This window comes from Castanea sativa, chromosome 4, assembly GCF_040712315.1.
Source record: "Castanea sativa cultivar Marrone di Chiusa Pesio chromosome 4, ASM4071231v1".
NCBI lineage: Eukaryota > Viridiplantae > Streptophyta > Magnoliopsida > Fagales > Fagaceae > Castanea > Castanea sativa.
The window spans coordinates 3473591-3494905 of record NC_134016.1 but is presented as its reverse complement, the minus strand read 5'-3'; the positions used below and the strand labels follow the sequence as shown (position 1 = coordinate 3494905).

The 21315-nt window shown below is 30.6% G+C and overlaps 1 long non-coding RNA gene across 6 annotated transcripts; it reads left to right on the top strand.

Moving 5' to 3' along the window:
- The first annotated feature begins 15399 nt into the window (after positions 1–15399).
- Positions 15400–20087, top strand: LOC142632134 (uncharacterized). Of its 6 annotated transcripts, none has more exons than XR_012843734.1 (3): positions 15400–15557; positions 15973–16100; positions 16379–16704. It is a non-coding gene; the product is annotated as an uncharacterized LOC142632134 (long non-coding RNA). The 6 variants fall into 6 exon arrangements; XR_012843733.1 differs by having other exon boundaries at positions 15400–15612; XR_012843735.1 differs by lacking the exon at positions 15400–15557 and adding an exon at positions 15611–15867.
- The last annotated feature ends 1228 nt before the right edge of the window (positions 20088–21315 follow it).

Genomic DNA, 21315 nt, shown 5'->3' with positions numbered 1-21315 from the left:
ATAATGGTTATATTTTTTAAATTCTCAATATTTATAATTTTTAATCTTCCAACGATAATATTTTTAAATTTTCCAATAATGTTTTTTTTAACAAATATTATTGAGCAGTTGTTACAACAATAAAGTGAGTTGTAAGATTAATCTAGTTTTATTAAGAAGTTTTACGTTAACAACATTTTTTAAATATTTTCACAAAAAAATCATATGTGATAAGTTGTTACTAATTTTAATTTAAATATATCACTGAAATTATTTTTTACTTGCCAATATTAGCTAATAACAATTTTTTACTTAAAATTTATTGCAAAAATTTTGTGACAACATTTCTTAATTTTAATTTCTTATTTCTTTATTTTATTTTTCCTTTTTCTCTTTATTTTTTTCTTTCATACGTCTCTTCTTTCTTTCTCCTCCACACACATATAACCACTCCTCTCTTTATGTTCACTTTTTTCACTTATGTTTTTGTTTTTCTACCTCACTCCAGAACACCCAGCTCTTTCTCTCTCTTTCTCCTCCCTCTATCTACACTTTTGTTCTTGTTTTTCTACTTCTTTTACTCTTGACAGTACATAATTAATTTCTCACTCTTGCATAATTTTACAACTCCACGGATTATCATAGACCAAAGTTCATAATATGAAAAACTAAATGGGTCTCTCTCTTTTTCTTTTTTCTTTTTTCATTGTTCTGATTTCATTTGGTTTACGAGAAAAAATTGTTTTCGTGTTTGGATTTTGTTCTGCATTTTGTAGCCGTTGAGATAAAGAAGAGAGAAAGAGAGTGAGGAAGAAAGAGAAAGTGAGGAAAGAGGAAAAAATCTTTTTTAATTCAACCAAATGATTATTTTAAGTGAGAAAAATGGTTTGGAATTGCCACAGTGTTATCTATATCAAGAGAACTACTGTAGCAATTTCAAAAAACAATTGAAAAAGTTTTGCTTTTAGAGAATCTATTAGAGTTGATTTTTTGGGTTTGGTCTCCAAAAAATGACTTGAGCTAATCCATTGGAGAGGCTCTTAGCAGTGTCCTGTGGTCCTACTGCCCATTTGGATGGGCTTTGGCACTTAGCATTCGTAGGGCTTGTCTGAGGCTTTTCCCGTATACTGAATAAGCCCAAGTTCATCGGCCTCGCTAGCTGGTTCCTTGGGATTTAATTTTAGCTATCACATTCTTGTGCACTTCAACTAACTCGTGACATCGTCAGTGGCTTTCCATGGGCTGGTTTTCTAGACAAGTGGGTGTAATAAGCCTGGGCTGAATATGTATGTGCTCAAACCTGGGTTCTTTTAACTAGTAAAATTTATGGGCCTTAGGAGTTAATTTGTCAGTCCGGACAAAACAGTTTCCCCTAATTACTCTCAAGGCTAGTGGGCTGGAGTGATGGGCTTATTAAGGTTGAATTTGTTGTCCGAAAATTTGCCACTAACATCCATCAATCCAAATTAAAATTGAAGCATCATTTTGTAATCATTTATTTTAATTTAGCTAAGATTCTTTTAAGAATTTTGGAAGCTAGAAAATCGGTGATTCCATTTTTCATAGTTGGTTACTAGTGAAGCGTTTTAAAGGAAGTGAAGAAAATATAGCAATACAATATATTAGAAGTTTAATGGTTATTGAAAGTACTTTAATATCATTCGATGCTAGATGTTTGTAGGCACTTTCTTTTCTTCTTTTTTTTATTATTTACAAATTTATTTTGCAAATGAAAATTGAAAACTAGTGAAAAATAAGAAATAATTGAAGGCAGTTGTATCACCGTATGGCTTGAGAATACATATTTGAATAACATTTCAAATTTTTATAGCATCCATGCAATAAATACGTACAAAGTATTTAGATCAATAGGTTATTTTTTGATAATTTGATAATTATGACAGAGGAAAGAGATTTGATCTACAAGGTTTTTGGTAGGACCAAATAGGTTATTGAGAACAAATTAAAAGAAATTCTTTATATATACATATAGATTGATACGTTTGCATGCATTGCACCAATTTGCTACTGGTGTACCGATTTGTTTCCAGCGAGCATAAGAATTAAAGGAAATAAAATCCATATTTGGTTACGTAGGGCAATACTTCAAGTACTCAACTCATGCCATCAACTATTGAGCATAATATATTACCATAATCCTCATATTTCCATCGATCACATAAGATCATTCACCTTTTTTTTAAGTATTCAGGTTTGAAAGCATGGCCATCATTTAATTAGTGAGTGGTACTAAGAATGTGTTTGGTTTGGGTGAAGGAGGGATAGAAAATGGAGAAGAGAATATAAATGAAATGTGTATTTGGTTGGAGAGGAAAAGGAGAAAGAAAATGATGGGGCCCAATAATTTTCTCTCCAATCCCAACTAAACTCTATCTCTCTAATTTGGAAAGAAAATAGGATGAAAAACAATGAACAGAAGCTCTTTGTTATTCCTGACAATATTACCCCAGCATGTTCATTTTTTTTTTTTTTTAACTCTTTACCTTCTTCTCTTTCGTGTCTTTTTCTTATGTTGTCTCATTTTTTTTTTTTTTCTCTCTTCTCTCTTCTTCTGTGCTCATTTGTGACTTTTCTTGTCAGTTTTGGGTCTTGAATTTCTTGTGTTTTCTTTATAAAATTTTATCAAAAAAAATATAATGTAGTTACTTTTTTGTTTTATCTAATAAGGACATAATAGTAAATTTACACAAACTTTGTTTCCTATCATCATATTTATCTTCTCAACCAAATAAAAGAGTTTTCTACCCTCAAACAAACACCATAAGGAAAAACTAAAATATCTTCAATCCCTTCACTTTTCTATACCTCCAACCAAACAGACCCTAACATCCTCTTATCATTATAGATATCAAGAATTTTCTATAAAATTCCCCTCAATATCAGTCATAGATACCAACAATTTTCTACAAAAATTCCTCTCAATATCAGGATTTGACTGGAAAAAAAAAATAGAGAGAGAATTTGGTGAGGGGATCGAGGGCGCATATAACCCTAGATGCATTTACAAATGCTAAAATACATGTAACAACAATATTCCAAAATGGAACATAATCTTCTATACTGCCAGTAAAGATGCCAACATTCCACTTGAAGAACTTCAATAGAGATATAGCTTTTTTAAGTCTTTGAAGAGCACTTGAAAGGCCAGCAATTTGCTGGAAAAAAAAAATGTGACTAAAGGTGTAATTTCTTCAAATTTGATTCTCAAATATCTCCAAAATAAATATGTTTATCATTATTAATTGCAAGATCCAACATTAGGTTCACTAGGATGAAAAACACACTCGTTGACTGATCCAGTGTGGCCAAGGAGCTTATACAAGATGTGTCTAGAAGTTGTATCATTTATGTAAACCATTCGATGTAACTTTTAATCCATACACTCTTCAGCTATGGAATCTCATACATGCAAAATTCCTCCTGTCCACAACTTTTAAGTACGTAACACTATGATCTTTTGGAAAGCAACTTCAACACCCTGATCTTGATTCTTGATATTGCTTCAATCTTGAACAATTTGTTCACAGTTTGCCAACGGAAACTGTAGACCCAACATTGGTTATTAAAGATATTGGTAGCATGTGTTTTGGTTGATCCAATTATTTATTTCTTTTCGTTTTTTTTTTTTTTTTTTTCTAACGTGACAAACTCCTTATTTCAAGTTTGGTGACAAACACGCATAATAATAAAATCTAGGCTACACCAAATAGAAAATTGTATAGTTCAACAAACTCTATACTTGCATCATTAGGCAAAGTTCACAAAAAAGTCTATTATCAATAATAAGGATTACAGTACACCCATGCTCACAAACTCTCAAAAACATACACTAAAACAACTCCTCAAATCAATACGCTTAAAGGATAGTCTCACATTAACACATACACTTTTTGAATGACTTGAAGTCATTATTTTTAACTTAAAAAACCATAATTTTTGTGCAAAAATGGTGTATATATGGTTGTGTATAAGAGTGCGTAATATACAACATCCTATTATTTGGTTGGCTTTTACTTAAAGGTGGTAATGATAAAATATGATTAATAAAGCTGCATGACAACCATGTAGATTGTGTGTATATTTGGCAACCAATTAAAAACTAGTTTTTGTTAAAATTATTTATTGTTTATAAATCTCAAACTATTTTTTGTCTCAAATTTTATTCCAAATAATTTAAGTTTTAGTATTTCAAAAATAAGTTAGCTTTTAACTTCTTCTTTTTTTTGGGGGGTTTTTTATATTTAGCTTTTAACTTTGTATTTCACATTATGCAAATAAATTACTGAAAATAAGTAATTTTGAAATTTTTGGATTATGCAAATAAACTACACCTCGGACAAGATTTGATTTTTTTTTTCTCCCAACACAATTGAATTTGGGTTTCCGCCTAAAATTGATTAGGGTCAAGATTGGATTGAATTACCTTGATCAAAAAAGTCATTACTCTTAGACACATATGATAGGAATTTAGTTTAGATCATCATCGACCCATTAGAGCAACCACATCAGTCCGTTTGAAAATTTCCGTCTATTTTACACTAAAAACCTACTTTTTCTATTTTACACTATCACAATTTCAAAACACCCACATCAGTTTATCTATTTTACACATCTATTCTAATTAAATAATATTATTTATTGTTTTTTATTATTATTATTTATTAATACTTTATCCGTTTCGCCGGCTCAGCCCTCCACCGATTCGGCCTCCCTCTTTCCTTTGCCCCTTCCTCTCTCCTCCACCACCAACCCTTCGCCTTCCACCCCCAACTGACGACAGCAATGGAAGATCTAGCGGCAGCAAATCGGGCGGCAGCAGTGGCAGCAGATCGAGCGGCAGATCTAGCTCTGTTAGGCATTTCACGTGAGTTTTCCGTTGAGTATGGTTTGGGCTAGGTTTTTTAGTGGGTTTGAACTGTTTTTGGGTTGGGTTTACCGGTGAGTTTTGAATGATTTTGAGTTGGATTTGTCTTGATTTTGAGTTGGATTTTCTAATTGTTTTTCCGTTGATTTTGGGTTAATTTTTTGTTAATTTTTGGTTAATTTTCTGTTGATTTTTGGTTAATTTTCTGTGCTAGGATGCGGAGTTTGGTGGTGGCGCTAGATTTGGTGGTTGGTGGTTATTTTCTTCTTCCTTCTTATTCTGGTGCGCTAGGTTGTTGTAAAGGTTTGGGAAGAAAAGTAGTTTGATAGAGGAGAGAAAAAAAAAAGAAAAAAAAAATCTTTTACACATGAACAATAACCGTATATATATACACAGTTACTGTTCATAGGTGTATATTTACGCATTTTTACGCCACATCGTTTTTTTGCATTTTAGAAGATTTTAGGAGCACTGGCTTGATGCTCTAAAGGCTTTTTTTTTCCCTCTCTAAAACATTAAAGATAAATTAATCGTTTAATTAATATAATATACAAATTTTTAAAAGATCAATATTGTTCCAAGTGGTATTCAAAGAACTTAGCCAAACAAGCAATTTCCTAGAAGACGAGAAGAGAAACAGAAAGTGACTTATGCACAGTGTACCATCAATGAGACTTTGAAACCGGTGGAATACAATTGCAAATGAACTGTGAAATACCTAAAAAGGAGTGTAAAACTGAAAACCAACAGTGGTCAGAATTTGTAATAATGAAGGTGAGATTTTTGGATTTGGATAGTGTGCAATTGCTAGGTCATCGCACCTGGCACAGTTTGCCCTCGAGACTTTTAGGGGTGTTTGGTTGGTCATTTCAAACAACTATTTTCAGTTTTTAAACAATATTTTACGTATTTTTATATATTTTTTTTATCTATTTGTATTTTCACAAATATTTTTAAATAACAATTTTTAGTTTTTAAACACATGTACTAAACGGACCATTACTACTTCTACTTTTTAATTCTAATTTTTTAGCTTTTTTTGTGAAATTTGTTTTAACTTCTTTTAATTGCACCCAATACTACGTTTATTACATTAGGTACAATGCCCTATATCTTAAAGATTTTTTCTCTCCTATAAAAACAGTTGAAAAATAAATTAAAAATTACACCACGCAAAAAACTCAATTGTCCTTCTTCTCAATTTTTTATAATAAAAAAAAATTATATTTTACTACCTTAAATTATATTCCTAATTATACTTTATATCCTAAATTTTGGATTTTCGTCCAAATTAACATCAAACTTGTTATTAGGGTGCAAAGTATAATAAGGGTCATAATTTATGATGCAAAATATACATTTAACTAGTTGATGGTACAAAGTATAATATGAGATATAGATTGAGGTGGTAAGAATGACAACTTTACATGTTACTCAAGGTGGTCACATGACAACCTTGAATTGATTTTTTTTTTTAATACCTTAAAAAATTTTAATTTTAAATTAATATGGGTTGTTGACCTACCTGAAAAAAACTTGAATACCCTAAATAAAAATTTTGAGTCCATTCAAAATAAAATTTGAGCTTTCCAAAATTTTGGTCCATTGAAGGTTGAACCAAAGAATTTCAAAAAATGCAATTTATACAACATTTTCACAATAGTTTCACAAATAAATCTTAAGTAGTAAGTTGTTACTAGCTGTTATTGGTAGACAAAAAAGCGATTTCTATGGTAGGTTCAAATTAGAACTAGTAAAAACTACTCATCTAGGATTTATTATAAAAGTATCGTGAAAATATTGAGAACGTAATACTTCTAAAAAATTACCCAAATTGAGCCCAAAAGCCCAAATCAAATGTTAGTACCCCTTTTGTTTTTTGTGGTTATTTTAAGAAAATGTTTTGGATCCATTTGACAAAGTATCGCTTTTTTTTTTTGTTTCTTTTTTTTTTTTTATGGGAAAGTAATGCTTCTAACATCTATGCAGAGCGTAATAATTGAAAGAAGGAAAAATGTTTTAAGAATCCCAGTTTGTCCCTATTGTTCAAATAATGCTAATAAGCTATTGACAATGTATCAATAATTATAGTACAAACTACAAGAGACTTGTAATCAGTATCACATCAAGTGACCAAACAATTTTTTTTTTTTTTTTTTGAAGTGAATCTATGAGGTTTTTAATACTTTTATATCAAAAAATTTAATACAAATTGAAAAAATAATAATAAAATTGTTGTTTCAAGAGGACAAACTTCATCCTCGCTTGAACCATGTATTATGGATGGATATGCTTTGTGCCTTGAGCCAAAATAAAATCAAGTGATAAAGTCCAATTCATTTCATTATCTATCCCAACCACCCACTGACTTCTCAATTACCCATCAATTTTACATTGAAATATTTATAATGCTACTGTTTCTAGTCTTGCTGACTTGATTGCTCTCCTATTTGCGAGAGAAGAGATTTCATCTAAATTGTGATTTTTAAATTGTGTTTCAAAAGACATGCATTTTCAATGACTAGTCTATTAGTGTTTATTTTATTCTTTAGCTGAATTTGTTGAATTTATATGATATATTTTGTACATATGCATATACACTAAATTAAGTAATGTCTAAATATCTTATTGAATATGATTTATATAACAGTTGAATGCCTAAATTGGGTATATTGAATGAACTTATAGTTTACCCTTTATTATTTTGCACCATGAATAAATTTCTTATAAAGAAATCACTTTTATTGCAATATTAATATTCTAAGCAAAACTGTGTTGACTTTAATAATTTTCTTTCAGATCATAGGCTATGAGAAAATGTCTCATTTTTTTATCCTAATGATTAGGTTGAAATAAGAAGAGCATATTTACAAAGAAGTTTTTGTCAACTTCTTGGCCATGATTTTCCTAAAAAAGAAATTAACGGAGCATTGTGTTGATTTAATACTAATTAGTTTAAAGAATACAAAAATTGGTTGGAATAGATCATAAAAAAAGATGATGTACTCTGTTGATATTGTTACTTATTAGGCAAGATGTTTGTAATTGAATGGAATATTAGTAGTTTAATGTTTGTTTGATTGTATACATTGAAAATGATACAGTTGATAGAATTGATAACGAAATTATCATACATCAATTTCAAAATATGAAAACTCGTAGAATAAAATTTTAAAGATTTATGTATTTGTGCTTGTTTGTGATATCGGTATAATCAAATTTTATTTTATTAAATTTTGTTTAATTTAAGTTTTAATGACTACCCTAAAACAAATTCCTGTAGCCGTCACTGGGCGGTAAAGTGTAATTTATTTTTAAAAAAAAAAATGTAAACTTATAACAATGGTTGTTGGCTTGTTGCTACTAGACTATAAAGCATCACAATTCTTTCTCTACTTTCCAAATACTTAACAGCATCACGGTAAACATCGCTAATTTTGGATTATATTGATTATTAGAGCTTCATAAGAACCTGCTTATTTTTATCCTCTCAACCATTAAGCTAAATAAGAACTGTTGGGATGAGCTGATGAGCTGATTATTTGCTTATTTTGAGCTACTGTTTGTGGGCGTCCTTACTATTTAGGGGTCCCAAGTTTTTTAGCAGAAGAGAGAACTTATTTTAGCATGCCACACAACTCAATTCCTTCAAGCTTTACATGATTCCCACTCAAACTGGAATTTTATTATAATGAACAAAAAATAAATTACATATTTTGAGAGAATATGTTTTAAAAATAAAGAGTTTTCTTCAATTCAGGTAACATACTACCCAACACCTTGAATATATATATGTTTTGATGAACACAAAAGCTTGAACATATTTTGCTAACAGATAGACATGTTTATTTCCATTCCTATGGATGTGGGTGAGACCTCAAACCTACAAATAGGGAGGTTATTTGCTTTTTGCTCTTAAAAAAAATGGTTTACATGGTCCTGCTATAAAACGTTTCATTTAACTTATTTCAATTCACTAGTCCCCATGGGTCCCACCTTATACAGTATTCCAACTTTTCTAACGTATTTTAAGTAAATAAATAAATATATATATATATATATATAATTGACTTATTTTATTTAGTTTTTAATTTTTATCTATAATAATTTTAAAAATAAAATAAAATAAATTATTCCCAATCAGACACATTCATGCGTATCTGGCAACTAATTGAAAGTTAGCTTTTTACTTTAATTATCTTTATAAATCTCACACTACTTTTTGTCTAAATTTTATTTCAAGAGCTTAGGCCATAAACACAAAACAACGCAAAAATAAAGGAGAGAAAATAAAGTAGCAATCCAAGCAACCTAAGCGATCTCTAGCAGTGGGGTTAGAAGATGGACCTAGCAGCCTTGATCCTATTTCTAATAGTGGACCCGATTTCTTCATCTTCTTTCTTTTGTGGGAGGAAGCTCTTTGAGCTCATTCGTGGAGGGTACGAAGAGAGAGAAGGTGAAATGAGAGAAAGAGACGTTTCAGTGGGGACAAACGTAAAGAATAGAAGAGGGAGGGGGTGGGGGTGGGTTGTCAAAAACTTTATAGAAAATGGGAGCAGGATGTGGATTTTGTTGATGTTTGTTGTAGTGTATTCATATTTTCTTTGTGTTTATTAGTGGTTGGTTGCTCAGGAAAAAAAAAAAAAAAAAAGATGATATTTTGAATTTGAATTTATTTTTGTTATTTGAAATTTTTCATTTAAATGCTAAGGTGGTAATATTATGGTGGAGTTTGGATAGTGCGTTTCTGCGTCCGCGTTTTGTTTTGTTTTTTTTTTTTTTTTTTTTTTTTCCTCCAGCCGCAAGTGTTGACCCAATCTTCTGTGAACAGTGCATTCGTGCACTGTTTACGGACCCACAAATTTTACTTTTCAGCAACTTTTTCATTAAAAATAGGTCCCACGGTACTATTCACACATTTTAAAATTATTTTGCTACAGTGTTTTCAGTTTTCAGTTTTCAGCAATAAGTTCTATCCAAACGGACCCTATGTGTTCTGGAGTTTCTTCTTGTGTTTTTGGGTTTATGTTTTTGTTGTGTTTTTGGGGTTATGATTTTGTTGCGTTGTGGAGGTTCTTGTTGAATTTTGTGGGTTCGTGTTCTTGTGTGTTGATGTTCAAGATGAACCAAGATCTTAATTCATATGTGTGTGTGTTTTTTTTCGTAAAAATTGAAAAATTACTTTTTAATTAAATAATGAGGTTGACATGACATTTATTATTATTATTATTATTATTAGCATCTAACATGCCTGTTGTGCACTCTTTGTGTTACATATACTATTTCTATCGGTAAGATGACGATAAAGACTAGATTGAAAACGATTTTCAAATATTATGATCTAGTATATGAGCTCAAAAGATATGGAGATCAAAGTGGAAATTGACCCAAAAGTATTTTTTTTCGAGGGAGTCAATTTCGTACAAGAGGCCGTTTCGGTTTCATTAGAAGAACAAAATATTTTGATACCAATTAATAATTTAATGTGTGTGTGCACGCGTGTGCGGAGTGTGTGTTTGTATTTATCTATGTAAGTATGAATTCATTACTTTTTATGTTTATCAACAAAAAGTTTAAAATCCACATATTTTATAAGCCTAAATACATTAACCAATATATTAATTTAAAATAACATGCTTTTTTAATATAAAAAAATAAAATTTGTAACATTTTTTTTTAAAAAAATTTATTGTATCAGCGGAAACAATCAAAATATGCACAGTACAGGTTGGTACAATCTAATATTTTTCCTTGTACATTTTATCGGAGTATCGATATTGGTTTAATGGTTAGTATGATATATTTTCTTAGTACAATATTGATTTATTAGACTTTTTCCTTTACATTATGCAAATAAGCTACTAAAAAATAAAAAAATACTAGAGATACAAATTATTTTACAAATTACAAACATGATGAATGATTATTGGTAAATAAAAAGAAATGATGTTAATAGTGACCTAAACGAGAACTAATAATAATTAACTATTACAATAGTTTATAAAAATATCTATAAAGGCAAAACATTATTTTGGTCCCTATATTTTGGAGTCACAATCAATTTAGTCCCTACATATTTATAGCAATCAATTTAATCTCTATTATTTTCAACTTGCATAGAAAATGGTGTGAACAGTTGGTATACTTGACGCTAATGTGTCATTAAAATAATACTAAAAATGCTCCATCAGCATTTGAATAAACAAAAATTAATTTATCAATTTTAATGAAATAAAAAAAAATTTTAAAAACCAAAAACTAAAAACATGAACCCAGATTATTTTGAACGTGAACCTAGATATAGACCTATTCAAATCTCAACCATCCACAAAACCCCTCTGAAATTCAATGAAAACAATTCAAATACATAGAACATTTGAGATTTTCTCATGAAACTAACAGAAAAACAAAATCCAACAAAAATTTTCTAGTACGATTTTTTCTCAATGTGTAAATGATTCCAGGGACAAAGTTAGGAACATGAAAAGGAAAGTGATAGAAAATATTCAAGGGATTTTTTTTTTTTTTTTTTGCATTTTTTCATTTATGAAATTTTTGGTAATGAATTGAAGTTGATGAAGAGTTTTGCTGTAGCATTGAGAAAGTGAGCGGGGATATTGTGAGTTTGGGATTTTGGCTTTGTGGCTATGGTTTTGGGCTCCGTGGAATGAAGCGAAAGTTGCGAGGGAACGAATAGAGATATTTTGAGTTTGATTTTTATTTTTTTGTGGTTAATTAAGATCTAGGTTTAGTTTACGGAGATGTGTATTTCCAGATCTAGGTTCACGTTCAAAATCATCTGGGTTCATGTTTTTGGTTTTTAATTTTTTAATTTTTTTATTTCGTTAAAATAGTTAATTTAATTTTTGTTTATTCAAATGCTGATAGGGCATTTTTTATTATTACTATTTTAATGTCACATCAGCCACAGGTATGCCAGTTACTCACACCATTTGTCACGTAAGCATTTTCTATTAGTGAGTTAATGATAGGGCCCAAATTAATTACAAGTTGAAAATGTGAGTTAATAATACGGACCAAATTAATACAAGTTGAAAATAACAGAGACCAAATTAATTATTGCAAAAATATAATGACTAAATTAACTGTAACTCCAAAATATAGATATCAAAATAGTATATTCGCTTATTATAAAATTGTTCACGGAAGTTAGCATTACTTAAAAAATTCAATACGTACACCAAAAAAAAAAAAGAAAAAAAAAAAAAAGAAAGAACCGATGTAGACAAGTATATGTGAAGTGCCTCAAAAGAAGAAGGTAAAGTATAAAGTTGATTCAAAAAAAGAAAAAAGAAAAAGGTAAGGTATAAAGGGTTGATAGAATAATAACAAGAATGATCAAAAGTTACAATAATCATACAGGGGTGAAAATTATTCAAGTGGATGGTGAGTTGGCAACATGAACAAAATTTGACTTGGGGTAAGATTTATTTTTATTTTTATTTTATTTTTTTAACATGACTGAGTTTGGGTTTGACACGATTCTTGAAAAAGAGGACCAAAATTTAAATCTCGGGTAAGATTTGATTTTTTTTTTCCTCCCTATATGATTGAGTTTGGGTTTCACCAAAATTGATTAGGGTCAAGATTGGATTGAATCTACCTTAATTAAACTACTTTTAGACAATGAGTTATACAATGAAAACAGGAATTTGGTTAAGATCAACATTGGGGGTGGCAATTCCAGTTTGTGGGTCGGGTTAGTGTCGTGTTGTGTCGAGCCATGAGTATTCAGTTATATGGGTTAACCCGAACCCGACCTATTTAGTAAACTTGTTAGGAATCCTTAACCCAAACACGACCTGTTTATTAAACAAGTAGACCTAACCCGACATGTTTAACTCGTTTAATTAACAAGTCATATAAAGGTCAATACATATGACCCGTTTAATAATCTATTTGAACCACCGCGCTGCGCGCACCCTTGGTGCGGTAATCACTTCATAAGTATAAATGCTTGTGGGGTGTGGCGGGTAAGGACCGGAGTTCAAATCTCTAGAAGAGAGCTTCACACACATATACACTTAGATTAGGCTAAAAGTATAAATTCTATCTTGCATATATATATATATATATATATATATATAAATCTATTTAATTAATAGTTCATACCTATCCTATATAATTTTTTTCAATTCTCATATATCTAAAATTAAAATACAATTATAATTATAAATATAGTAATAAACATATAAAAAATAATCATAAATTAAGCAATAATATCAAAATAATTAATAACTTTATAAGCTAAATGAGTCAAATGAGTCAGACGGGTTCGCATGTTGAACACGAACACAACTCGTTTATTAAACGAGTTAGCCATGCCAATCCGAATATGACCCGAATCATTTAACATCAACCCATAACCTATTTATAAACGAATTAGTCATATCAAATTCGCAGTTCGTGTCAAATTTTGCCATCCATAATCAACTTCAACCTCTAAGTTTTTTTTTTTCCTTAGACATTAAGGGTCTATCTGGATAAAACTTATTGTTGAAAGCTGAAAATACTATAGCAATTTTTTTTTTAAAATGTGTGAATAGTATTGTGAGACCAATTTTTAATTTTTTTTTTGAATAAAGTGCTTGTGGATCTCATGAACAGTGCGTAACAGTAAATTTGTCTCCCGCATAGTGTAATCACGTGTATGAACAATACCGGTTACTATTCATAAGCGCTGAAGAAAAAAAGGAGGAGGAGAAAACGCGCAAACGTAGACGAAAAACGTGAATCCAAACGTTACCTAAAGATAAACTAATTGTTTAATTATTATTATATAGTATGGTCGAAAGGTCAAATATTGTTGCCCAAGGAGTGGCACTCAGAGGAGTCCCGCCAAACGAGCACAATATAATTTCTTGGAAGATGCAAAGAGATAAGGCAGAAAGTGACTCATGCACTTTGTATTATCGAAAGAAACTTTGAAATCGGTAGAAGACAATTGCATGTGAAATGTGAAGTACCTAACCAGAAGTGATTAGAATTTGAAATAATTGACTTAAAAAGACAAAAGTGATCAGAATTTGTAATAATTGAGGTGAAAATTATTGAAGTGTGAATGTGAACATGAGAAACTGATCTGTTTCAGATCAAATGTATCTCAATATACTGTTTGTTTTAGATGTATGAAAAATCAAAGTATACAGTAATTCAATACGATTCCTACTAGTACTATATACACACAAGTATTGAACACCAATACAAAACAATCAACCATGCACAAAACTAGGGCTGTCCAGAGACCCGCAGGAACCGACCCACCTGATGCCGCCGACCGAATCGACTGCTCCGGCGATCGGCAACAGATTTGATTCTCTAAAATCCGAGATTAACGGGTAGGAGATCGGATCTCCTCCTCTCAAATCTGTGAAACCCGATCCGACCGACCCACCATTTTTCCAGCAAGTTTTAAGATTATTTTTTTTTGGGTAGATCCGGCGAGTTTTGAGATTTCTTGGGAAGATTTAAGCTTGATCCAGTGAGATTTCGCTAGATCTAGCCAAGATCTTGCCAAAAATGGCCAAGATCTCGCTGGATCTGGCGAGATCTTGTCGGATTTCTAACGTTTTTCAAAATTTTCTCGCCGGATTCTACCTTTTTCATGTTTTCTTGGCCGGATTCTCGTCGATTTGCAAATAATCAACCCCGACCAAGACCCGACCACTTTCTGGCAAGATCCATCCAATCCGATCCGATTTTCTAACTGGTCGGCGGTGGGTCTGAAAATTTAGAACCCGACTTGGTCGGGTCCGAGTTAGGCACAAACCCGACCCGGACCGACCCGTGGACACCCCTACACAAAACCATATCTCAAGTAACATATGATATCACAAGATGATACAATTTATAACTATTTAAATCAATTGATTCAATCAATTACCATAAAAATATGAGAAGATAATTTTAATTGTTACAATAATGGAAGGGATTTGAATATTAGATTTCTTCAGAGTAATGGCATCCAAGAGGAGCCTGCCAAAAAAGAAATTTCATGGAAGATTAGAAGAAATAGAGCAGAAAGTATCGCATACAAGCATGCGCATTGTACTATCAAGACAATGAAATCGGTGGAAGATAATTGCATGTGAACTATTAAGTACTTGAAAAGGTTGGATTGAGATTTGGCTAGCTATTGTACCATGCAATACCTTCTTAATGGTTCAGATTAAAATTTTAAAAAAAATAATTTTTAATACTAACCATTGAATCAAGAAAGTTAAAAAGTTAAAAAAGTTGAGAGTTTAAAAAAAGTTAAAATTTTTGAAAATGTGAAAATGATGTAAGAAGTATTACATGATGCAATAGCCCTAACTATTGCACCAAATCCTAATCCTGTGGTGTAACAGTGTTCAAATCAATATATATATAAAAGCAGAGACCTCATGCGAGAGTGCATGAGGTTCTGCCATGTGGCGCTCTATATGAGTTCTTTGCAATCCTCTTTATTATGAAATGATGTTTTCCAACTTCAAAAATTAAAACAATGCAGCTTTTATGTTTAGCACTTATTGCTTCATCAAAAATCAATTCACTTCTTCCTCTCTCCTAATTCTTCACTTCTTTCCATCCACAAAAAAAAAAAAAGACTATTCACTTCTTCCGGAAAAAAAAAAAAACTTCACTTCCCCGTTCAAATTTAAATGCACACTATGGATAAGCACCTGGCAAAGTGAGACCAAGCTTTGCACTATATTACACCTTTACAATAATATTATACTTTCCAAGTAATTTCTGTTGAGATCAAACCTATCTTAAATTTTTTAAATTTCATTCATTCTCTTTCTTAACTCTTCAGTTCTTTCTACGTCTCTTAAGTCTTAACTCTTCACTTCTTCTAGCAAAAACACAAACAAAAAACTCTTTCACTTCCCCTTTCAATTAAACGCACACTATTGTACCTATTTCTTTTGAAAATTATATATTTATGGATCAATGATTCCTCTTTGAGTTCATGGACAAAAGCTCCTTTCTTAGTGTCTGTAAATAAATAAATATTGCCAACTCTCTCTCTTTGTTTCTTTCTTTCAATTTTTTTTTTCAAAATTTTATTTGGGATACTAAGTTTGCGGTTTGCAATGTTTAAGGGAAGATAGACTCGGGTAGATTGAAGCTTCAACTTTACCATGTTTTGGCCGGGGACTAAAGTCACTAAACACAAGGAGAAAATGCCACCAGCCCCTAATTTATCAAACCCTTCTTCAGTATCTAAGAGGTACAAAATACTAATACTCAATTTGTTCATTCTTTGTTGTTGTTTGGTAATGGGTTTTTGATAATCGAACTAGATGGTGGTTTGTTTCTTTTCATTTGAACTGTTTACTGGTTGAGATTTTTACTAAGCCACACTATTTTTGTAATTTATGATTTGGCTTTTGGTGAGTGATTTAAATATGTTATATGAGGATGTGATTAAGAAAATTAGTTGAATTGGGTAATATTTAGACCCTAAGGCAAAGACAGGTTGAGTAACTAATCTGGTTTGTTGGGCAGGTAGAAAGATCAATGAGGAAGAAGCTTAATCAATAAATCAAGCTCCTCCAAGCCACATGTAGTCGGAGCACAAATACATGTATCTCTATGGATAGGGTCACATTCAAAGCGCCAATGGAGGCAAAACTTTTGTGGGATTCAAAGTGCAAAGAGCCCAAGAGTAATCATATATTTTATTTTGAATCCATAGTATTTGATAAAATGCTTGGCAGAAAATTTATAATTTTTATTTGGTTGTATGATGTAGCAGCTTATATAATTGACATAAGTGAAACAAATTAAATTAGCTACGGGTAAGAAAGAAGTTATTATTTTTAGGTGAATAATTTTCTTTTACCTATTGAGGGGTTAAGTATTATTTGGTAGCAAATTTTTTAAATAATCACCACAATCTACAAATATTCTATGTCCTACTAAATGATAGAAACTCAATTGTTAAAAATAAGAACAAAGAAAGAAACAATAGAACCCCAAAGGTACAAATTAAGAACTAAGTGGGCAGAAAAAAATTATGTGGTGTCTCCATTATTTGAAGGTTAGCCTAGAATCTATATAAACTCAAAATGGTATTAAAAAATTGTTAAATATATTATACTGGTACACCTTTGTTAAAAAATTGTTTATTTTTTTATTTTTATTTTTATAGAAGATAGAATTTCTATTCTAGCCTAATCTAAGTGTATATGCGTGTGAAGGTCCCTCCTGGAGACTTGAACCCCGACCCTTACCTCCCAAACCCCATAAGTACTTATACTTATGGAGTGAGCATCGCACCAAGGGTGTACGGTGGTTAAAAAATTGTTAAATATGTTGAATCATGTCTACCTCAACCATCATTGAAACTACTTGCTTTATTTATTTATTGGTCAAGTATCATGTACGACTGTCCGCAAGAGCCTTGACAATATCAAAGTGTGTTTGTTGCTTGGCCTAGACATGAATCACTATGCAACCTTAGCACTGCTATAGTTAAAATATTATTGAAGATGCTTCTTAGGGTCAATGCCTTAGTTAGACATTTCGTATGACAAGGGACAGGTTCAAGGAGTTTGATATGCATAATGTATGCTTGCAAGTAATTGGTTTACGATCAACTGAAGATGCTTCATAGGGTCAACGCCTTAGTTAGACATTTCGTATGACAAGGGACAGGTTCAAGGAGTTTGATATGCATAATGTATGCTTGCAATTAATTGGTAGACAACTGATGGTAGACAAAAAAATATGCCTACATGCTCTGAAATTTCTACTATAATTGTAGGTGATTTTAGCAATGAAAATATCCACCATTTATGTTATAATATATGTACGAAAATTTCAAAAACCATTTTACATAAAAGCTTATAGCATTATCCGCGCAACGCGCGGGCAACCTTCTAGTTTGTAATAATGAAGGTAAAGTTTTTTTTTCTGTCTCCAAAAAATAATACTAATATTGAAAAAATTTCAATGCATGAATATGAACATAAAACACTATAAACTAGAAAGCATTTCCCTATCCGTTAACATAATTTAAATTTCCAAAAAAGCTAAAATTTATTCCATCACAACATGAAAAAATAAAAACTCTTAAAACTTGGTCAAATCTAAAAATTTATCTCATAAAAAAAAAACAAAAAAATTATGTTTTCGTAGGAATGGTAAGATCGGTAGGATCCCATATAATCCTACGGTCATATACAATTTTACGTACTATCCTAGTATTTTTATGATCCTAGTGTGATCCTAAATATTTTGGTGAGGGGATCGTAAAATCATGTAATCTTACAATTCAGATAGTGATTTTGACAATTATGATGGTGACGATTGACATTGACCAAAATTTAGACTTCGAGTAAGATTCTTTATTTTGGTTTTGTTTTTTTGTTTTATTTATTTATTTATTTATTTATTTTTACATGATTAAGTTTGGGTTTGACATGGTGAAGAGGACCAAAATTTAGACAATGGTAAGATTTGATTTTTTTTTTCTTCCTACGTGATTGAATTTGTGTTTCACCTAAAATTGATTAGGGCCAAGATTGTATTGAATTAAAACTACCTCAATCAAAAGAAGTCACTACTTTTAAACATGAATGATACAAGTTTAGTTTAGATCAACATTAACCCATAAGTTGTATTTTTCTCTTAAACATTAATGATAAATGAATCAAATTTCTAAAAATAATTCATAAATCAATATTTTTAGAGAATTCATTAAATTTTTTTTTTCCATTCAAAAATGTTTAAAGGGGTGAAATACTATTCCAAAGTGTGGCATTGCCATTCAAAGGAGTTCCCAAAGAACAATTTATTTGAAGATGAGAAGAGATAAAGCAGAACGTGAATCATGCGTAGTGTACTATCTAAGAGACTTTGAAATCGGTGAAGACAATTTGTAATAAGGAAGGTGACATTTTTCTGTCTCAAAAAAAAAAAAAAAAAAAGTAAAGAATTTTTAAGCATGAATGTGAACATGAAAAATTAAAGAAGATAGTGACGATGGCTTGGGTCCTACAAGGCTCCATTTAGATTTTTTTTAAAAATATTTAACATCATAATTCTTCTCTACTTTCCAAATACTTACCATATCTGTGTCTTATTAGAGAAACAAAGTAAAAATGGCTGAGACTATCCTTAATGTTGTTGTTGAGGAAATACTAGGCAAGCTAATATTACCTGTTATCATGGTTGTCAAAATCGCGATCCGGATCGTAAAATCGCACGATTTTACGATCCTACCTCACCAAAAGGTTTAAAATCGTAGTAGGATCGCAAAAATGGTAGGATCGTATAGGATCGTAGAGGATCCTACCGATCCTACCATTTGGCTTGATTTTTTTTTTTTTTTTTAAAGTGGGATCCATTTGGGTAAGATAATCCACCTAAACCCACAAACCCAACGGGTTATCAGAAACCCAATAATGAATTGAAGTCCCAAATTTACCCCTATGTCAATATAAAATCTCAAAAAAAACTTATAGTACTTAAGTTTAACGTTTTGGATGTTGATACTAGGAAGGATATAGATGATGAAATGGAATATGACAATGATAGTGATTAGATTAAAAGAACCTTAGAATGAGAATTCTCTTTTGGATTTCATATTTGTAATTAGCTAGTTTACCTTAGATTGAAAATTCTCTTTTGGATTACATATTGTAAATTTGTAATTTGCTAGTTTTTATATGCTAACTAGCCTAACTTATTTTGGATTTGGAACTTAGAATTTTGAAAACATTTTACATATGTGTAGATAATATTTTGGTATTTAGTTGCTAATTAAACATATACTGAACTTTTTAGATACATTATGTCAAAAGTTAAATATATTTTGTTATGTTAGAATGACATAAAAACAATGTAGTGTGTGCAAATGACATTTTATGATGCAATTTTTTTTAATGGATGGATTCATATTTTAAGTGATTATATAATATACAAAGTCACTATCAATAGGTTTTTTGCTTAAAATCTGAAAATATGTAGGATCTTACGATTCACGATCCGATCTTACAATTCACAATTCTACCTACCTTCTACGATTCTACGTAGGATCCCGATTTTGACAATCTTGCTTGTTACTGATTAAATCAGCCTTGCCTGGTGTCTCAAGGAACATATAGAAGAAGTGGTGTGTTATGGTCATCATTTTTCACTTTTGAGAAGGAAGGGCCCTTTTTTGGATTGAAAATTCTTTGATGAAGAATGGAGAACAATGGTTTAGACCAAGTGAGATGTAACTTTTCTTTTCAATTTTTAATAATTGTGATTAGTTTTAGAATTTGAATGTACAAATGCATAATTTTTTTTTTTTTTAAAAAGATCACTTATTATGTATTTCCCTTGGATTTATTTATTAACAATTTAATGTGATTTTGTCTTAAAATAAATGAATTGCCTTGTTTTTCCCCCTATAGTAGTAGTAATAGAGACTAAGCTAATTGTGTGCACTGTATGTGTTTAGGAGCTTTTTTTAGCTGCAAAATTCCATTCATCACAATTTGAAATTAGGCCTTAATCCAAATAGTTTAGACTCCATAATGGGATCAGACAGTCCAAAAAATGAATAAATCTACACCCACGCATTGGATAATAACTTCTATGCTATTTTGTTGTCTATTTTTTAAATTATGTCTCATCTTACGTTTGGCTATTTTGGTTATTAACAAACACATAAATCTCATTGAACTAAGGCATAAACCTCAAATTGGGGGTAAATAAAAAATTTTGACATTAAAATAAAAATTCTCTAAGATGGTTTTTGATAAAGTCAGTATATATATATATATATATATATATATATATATATATATGTAAATATCATGTATTTATTTATACGTGAATTTTCAATTATGATTTCAAAGGAATGAGTAAAGCGAGTGTCTCCAAGTCTTTATCAAGATCTAACCAAATCTTAATGACGACCTAGTATCTACAAGACTACAAGCTCCAGCACATGGTAATGTCCCATCCCATAAGGCTCCTTTTAGAAAAAAGACACGCACCTGATAAACGTGTGAAAAAGATGTTCCCCATTGAAAAAAAGAAAGAAAAAAAAAATTGTTGCTTTTTATCTTTTTGGATAAATAATAGTATAATTAATACTAGTAGTTGCTGCCTTGCTGGTAGTATTTCAAGGTAAACATCAATTTTTTTAAAATAAATTTTTTACAATGTATTATCTATAAATCACACTTAATTTATCGGTAAGCTTTGAGATTTTATTTTATTTATTTCCTTTTATTTTTTTATATTCCTCGTAATGATTAAATTAAATAGCCAAAGATAATTATTTTGCAAGTGTTTTGTTTAAAGCAAATGTCACAACATTATTTATGTAAGCCTCCAAAGCAAAATATTATCACTTCAAATCATCCTCGTCCTTCATTTTTTATTATATTTTTTAAGATGTGTAATTTTGTTTTTTTTTCATTACTCTTCTATAGTAGTTTGTC